At 38.5% G+C, this 6,428-nt stretch overlaps 3 long non-coding RNA genes across 3 annotated transcripts; all 3 read right to left on the reverse strand.

Moving 5' to 3' along the window:
* On the reverse strand, window positions 1–1,899 carry LOC115557420 (uncharacterized). Its single transcript, XR_003979186.1, has 4 exons — window positions 1,864–1,899; window positions 1,294–1,434; window positions 772–880; window positions 1–601 (listed from the first exon to the last, which is right to left on the reverse strand). It is a non-coding gene; the product is annotated as an uncharacterized LOC115557420 (long non-coding RNA).
* LOC115557421 (uncharacterized) lies at window positions 1,900–2,924 on the reverse strand. The gene is made up of 4 exons (XR_003979187.1): window positions 2,727–2,924; window positions 2,557–2,643; window positions 2,158–2,411; window positions 1,900–1,991 (listed from the first exon to the last, which is right to left on the reverse strand). It is a non-coding gene; the product is annotated as an uncharacterized LOC115557421 (long non-coding RNA).
* Window positions 2,925–4,058: 1,134 nt separating this feature from the next.
* Window positions 4,059–5,493, reverse strand: LOC115556577 (uncharacterized). Its single transcript, XR_003979086.1, has 3 exons — window positions 5,338–5,493; window positions 4,729–4,945; window positions 4,059–4,141 (listed from the first exon to the last, which is right to left on the reverse strand). It is a non-coding gene; the product is annotated as an uncharacterized LOC115556577 (long non-coding RNA).
* Between the last annotated feature and the right edge of the window lie 935 nt (window positions 5,494–6,428).

Here is a 6,428-nt window from a genome sequence, read left to right on the forward strand (position 1 = left end):
ACTGATCCGTTTGACAGTAACATAGGGCTCAACACTCAGTGAAACGTAACTATCTGAAATGTTAAAACAAAACTCAAAAAAGCATAACTGGTGGATAATGTAACATCCAAAATCGAATAATATCTAGAAATCTAGAGTGTGTGTGTGTGTGTGTGTGTGTTTGTGTGTTTGCATGAGTTTGTGTGTACGTGTTTGTTTTTGTGTGTGTATGTGTGTGTGTGTGTGTGTTTGTTTGTGAGTGCCGTGTGTGTGTGTTTAAGAGTGTGTGTTCTTTTGTCAGAATGCAATATTCCTTCAGCCTGATTAGATGTGTGTTGGCTCCAACCCAAATGAAACAGCAGCTAGTTTCTCTGTTCGTCCCAAGAATCTGTGAAAGTCTTTGGTCACACCAGACCAAATCCTGTTTGGCACGATGAAATGCTGGCGAGAACATCAGTTCTGAAAGATGTATAATCTTTGTAATGCCCTGGGACCCGCAAGGCCTCAAAGCAGGTGGACGCTGTGGGGTATCTGCCAGTGACTACTTCGACTGAGAGGCTCCTTGGAAGGATCTCCCATCCAGTCCAAAATTTGACCAGATCAGTCAATTCGGTTGGTGTAGCTATGGAGGAGATTAAACAATGAAATTCACCAAAAATATCTAAATGAGCTCAAAACAACAACATTACAATGAAAAACAATTCACCTAAATGTGAAGTAAATACTAAACATTTATGTAGCCAAATAAAATTTTAATAGTAGCCTACTTTCAAATGCATTGTGTAAACCTACCATGAGCAATGAACTGTCGAAGATAGCCTGTAATGCAGCATATCGTGGCGACTGAATAATCTGCGTCTTCGTCGTCCTCACGGGGCCAAGTGATTCGCTGAAGAAGTACCTTAATTGAAAAATCCAGGGTTACGACACAATTTTATCAATGAATGTTCAAAAGTTGTTCATGAAATTTAAAAAATATTATACACCATTTCAATTACTTGATATGAATAGTTTTTAATAGGAAGCTCTATATATCCATTAAAGTGCAATATTATAAGACTTACTCCCGGAGGATGAGAAGATGAGGACAAACAGACAAAAACAGTGTTAATAATAACCTTTCTCCTCAACATTCATTTAATTCCACAACATTTCAAGGCCTTGAGAATAGTTTTTCTAATTGTATGGCATGACATGAACAGTCATGAATTTCATGACTGTGGGAACCTTGCAATTCTTTATCATAATTGTATTGCATATCACTTTTGTGCTCTTTTGTAGGTCTTTGATAAAACATCACTAATAAAAAGGTACCTCAGGGTTTATATTCCCAGATCCCTCTTTTGGGAGAAGCCTGTCCACTGTGTCAGGTCGTTGGGTCAGTACTGTCCACATTGGGGTTTCTTTGAGACCTCGCCTGAGCTGTTTTATTTGTCTTGTGACACGGCCGATAACCTGTTTATAGTAACAAGACCGGGTATAACATATAAAATACCTCATCTCAAAGCAATATCTGAGAGTCAATGATTGGAAAAAGACAATTTAAGAATATAATAACATTAATATACATTTGTTGTGTCTATCCACAAGGGAATTAAGTAACATGATACTGTGTCCTCCAGTTCAGTGATAAAACCACTTTTGCATTTATTACTGACCATTGACTACACCATATTTTATGTTTCCAGGAAAATAATTTGACAAATACGAAGTAAAACATTTTACATAAACCGTGACACTTTGTTTCCTTGGTTATAAATTAACCAGAATAATTTTGACTAATGTTGTGCGACAGATAAACAATGTTCACATAACTCAGATTTTAGGAAAGAAGAATTGCCACTTGTAATTTTGGAAGCAAACATTTCTCAAACTTTCACTCACAGCATGGATCAATAACTTCTCAAAAATCCATCTCCTTTGGTCTCAGTTATGGATGGAAGGTCCCAGGCGTAGGCCAATTCCTGGACACTTGCTGCATCCTTCTCCGATAGTGTGGATTCTCCTCCGAGCTTTAAGGCAGAGGCACAATAAGCAAATTAGGATACAAAGTTCAGTAATGCTAGGTACTATGTGCCCTTTTAAAAAGTACTGGCTATAACACATCACAGCAATGATAAATGCTGTGTTCTAATTGGTCTTTCCCAGGATTCTACCGGTTTTTTTAAGTCAACTTACAAGCCTTATTATTTCTCTGATGTCCAGGTCTGGACAATCCTCCAAAGTTAGAGTTGCCGTTTCAGGACTCCCACCAAGCAGTACATGAACAACAGCAGGGCTGAGTCCAGACAAGGACGGTCCTCCGTGAAGGAAAGAGTGGCCTAGCATTCTCCCCGCCACCATGAACAAGTCACTTTCGACAAGAAAATGAGAGGCTGATGGGACCAAATGGCCAGGCTCGCCATCAAAAAGCCGTGTTACATCGGCATTTGCTGTTCAACACATAAAAATACATTGAATAAAAACATGTGTTAGTACTGTCTGTGCTGAACTGGACTCCCCCGTTATTATCCCACCTGAAATAAACATTAAACAAATAGAGCATTTAAAAGGATGCCATACACCTAAATTGCATACCAAAATTTATGGAAAATCCAGACTTCAGCTTTTCAATGCAGGAGGACAAAAAAAAGCGAGTCACACCCTGGCCAATAGCAGTATCTCCTGTGAAACAGTTTGACAGAATAAAGATAAAGGAAATACTTGAAAATATTAATTTGACAACTGAAACTTGATGTTGGAGCAACCTTCAAGTCTGCAGTTCAGGGGTCGTCCCCATTCCACATTTGGCGGCTTGTTAAAGGAGATCAGGGCCATGTCCTGTTCGGTAGGACTACTTCTTATGTCCATGGTTAGCTGCAATGGATTCTCCTCCTTGTGAAGGCTGAGATGATTCTCCACACACTGCGCTATGGCCTTGGCGGGGTCAGCAATGGTGAACCAGCCTAATAAGAAAAATAAAAAAAAGATTCAATGGGGCAGAGGGGAATGGCATTCAGAGAACACGGGCCTAAGCATCCTCACCTCCATCTCTATCTCTATCTCCTCCGGATGTTCCAGGTATTGCTGCTTCTTCCTCACTGATCGTACTTGCATGCATCTCATTCCCTGCACTAGCACTAGCCACATACAAATATTTTGTGTCACACTTGCACAAAGAGTAAGACAATTGTTGGTGAGAGAAAAAGGACAAACAAGTAAATGGATACCTCTCCCCACAGGCCGAAGCGTGTGCCTCAATAAAATCTGTTGGGAAGATTTGTGTGCACACAGGACATTCCTGCATATCTGCTGTTGAGCAATTGAAGTTACAAGCAAGAACAGTGTTATTATAGAACCAAAGGATTCAGAATTATTTTGTTTTAAAAATGCTATATAATATGCTATCTTAGGGCGCACTCAAACTAGGCATTCATACCGCCCAGATATTTAGAAGCAGATGGAGAGAAGTAATAATTCTTACTTTCCCTCTCTTCAATGACTATATCATCAATGACATCACATGTTTTGATGTGTTCTGTCAGGAGTGGAAGCGGAACTGGTAGTCCACACTTCTGACAGTCTGCTTTCGGCATGTTCCTGAAAGACTCGTCATCCAACTGTAGGGGACTTGTGCTCAGTTCTTCCTGAATTTGGGCTATGAAGAGATTTTTGGCCCCACGACTTGCAAACTTCAGGATCCTGCCTGAATAGCCACTATCTTCAGGAGGCAAAAGCGTGATTTTTCGGCAGCCCCATCCAGCTGTAGAAAATATTGCATAGGAAAATTTGATTAGAAATTGTCAACAATGTATAAAATATATTTTAAGGCCAATTAACTAGACTCTTTGTGTGAATACAGTCCAGTCTGAAGAGTTCACCTGTCTTTTCTACTTTTCAAACACAAAGTAAATAAAATATTCAAATTCAACATAGATCATTTTAATAATACATTTACATAAATGAGTTTGAAGAGTATATTTTGATTATTTGGGTACAATCTGTAAGAATTAATTAAAAGTTTGCATTGCATAATATGCAGTTAGCTGCTGAATATGTACTTTTTTAAATTAATGAGCAAAACAAAACACACTTGTGATGGCCTACCTGAAGCTTTATAAACCAGCCACCCACCGGAAACATTCCGCAGTTTGGGAAAAAGAATGTTTAGGGCCTCACATAACTGCAAGTAAAAATTATACAAATGTATTTGAGCTTAACACTCTGAAACAAGGATAGCTTGGTTGAACCAATGGCAAAATCAAAATCAATAAAAGAAAGCAATAAAAAAAAAAACATGAACATAATTTCTGGTGCCGTTATTAGGGCTGTCCTCGACTCAGGATTTCTCAGTCACAGAGATATTAGACTATTCGACTACAGAAAATTGCATTGGAGTTAGATATCAGGCCTTCTGTCTACGAAACGAGTTGACATATGGCCTTTAGGGTGATCTTTGACAAGTGCCACACGTTAAAGAGCCTTGAAGCACACTGCAGGCAGAGGAGAATAAATATATTTAACTCAAACATATGAATCCACTGTTTTTTGCTTTTGATATTTTCAGTTTAGTTTTGCAACCCGCTCAAGAAGACGCTCAATGCCCACGCTCACAATGTTCTTCTATAGTGTTTTACGACACACATTATTGCCGCCAACTGGCTTACATCATTTCATCACTGTTTTGCTTTTATCAAACTGATGATTCAATTCATCATATTGACTCTTTTGTTGTATAGCAAGACTAAATTACTAATAGTATTTGAATACCTCTTCGTGTGTTGAAGCTTCATCCAGGTGAGCAGTCCTGCGGCCTAACCCTGCTTGGAGATGGAGGATTTGGTCCCCCTCCTTCGGGGTCTTCTCACACTGCTTTGGAAGCAAATAGAAAGCCACCTCTAATGGCTTCAACTTCTTGGCTGGGACAAGTGTTGGGGTGGGAAAGCGCCTCTTTCCTCTGGCCTTGGTGAACATCCCTGGAAATGACCTATAGAAAATAAGAGTGTTAGAATATAAAACACATTGTTAGTGTTTTCTTACTGCATTAAAAAATCGGACATATTTATAATTGAACATTGTCTTGCATGAAAAAAAAACTGCACTATATTGTATACTCATCAGGTTTCAGTAAAGTGTAACAGGCAATGATTGAACCTTCAAAACAGGTCTTTACTCTGAATCTGAAATTCACTGAATGGTCACAAAAAAGCACATAGATTGTCTGCAATATTAGTAAGAAGCAGAGAATGCTACACTACAGTATATCATTACTTACTGTAAGTAGCAGGTAAAAATGTGACTACAAATTGACAGCACGACAAAGTAAGTATGCATAGAGTTGCTTTTAAAAAATCTAATTATTTTCTGTGAAGCCTTTACCTGGTCATTTCCATCTGAAGCGAGGCGGGCTTTGGGGCTGAACGCCCATTGTCATCGACCTGCCTCGGTTCTCTGCAAGATCTTATCCGATAGATCGAGAATGTAAAAGTATTAGAGCTGTCAGTTAAACGCGTTATTAACGGCGTTAACGCAAACCAAATTTAACGGCGTTAAATTTTTTATCGCGCGATTAACGCAATTATTTTATAAAAAAAAAAAAAAAAAAAAAATTCTTTCTTTGGCTCAAAACAAAGAAGCAGTAGCCTGACTGCTATGTTCAAATGACATTTGTTCAAAGCAGTCGTTTAATTGCACTATAGGCTTTTTTTTTGTATCGTCCTGTATTGATCAGTGTATATGCCAATGTTGTTATCAATAAAAAATCATTTGCACAAGGCAAGCCGATGCACTTCACCATGTTAATAAGAGAATTAAAATGAGAAGAATTATGGGACAAAAAAATCAAGGGATATTTAGCATAGAAAAATAATTTGCGATTAATCGCGATTAATTAGAGTTAACTATGACATTAATGCGATTAATCACGATTAAATATTTTTATCGCTTGACAGCTCTAAAAAGTATGTATGCCAATATACATGAATTGCAGTTTAACACAAAACCTCACATCTATGACATCGGCTCACCGTTGTCTTTCAGCCGACGTAATTAAATCCAGCAATCGCCTTGCTGAATCCACGATTTCACCCTGACTGACGTTGCTGCCCCATAATAAATACACAGAATGGTGTTGGTGTTCTTTATCATTGGAAACAGTTTAACACATTTCATTCAGTCCTTCTAGTTGCAGAGTTCGCTCGTGCTAGGCTATCGCAAGTCAAAGGGCAATGCTAGCCTGCTAATAAAACAGTGCGATGATTCATGCGATGCAAGGTTAATGTAATTTCGAACATTATTCTATCAACACAGACATTTACATCAATAGTCTGGCATTATAATTGATATACCTCGGGTGTACTGTGGAGTGGGCAAGACTGTTTTATTTATATATACATAGAAAAATGTACTCACCGAAGCACCATTACTGCTGCTGTTTCCGTTGGACATGGCTAAATCTGTTATGCCTTCCC

The sequence above is a fragment of the Gadus morhua genome, chromosome 13 (assembly GCF_902167405.1).
Source record: "Gadus morhua chromosome 13, gadMor3.0, whole genome shotgun sequence".
Taxonomy (NCBI): Eukaryota; Metazoa; Chordata; class Actinopteri; order Gadiformes; family Gadidae; genus Gadus; species Gadus morhua.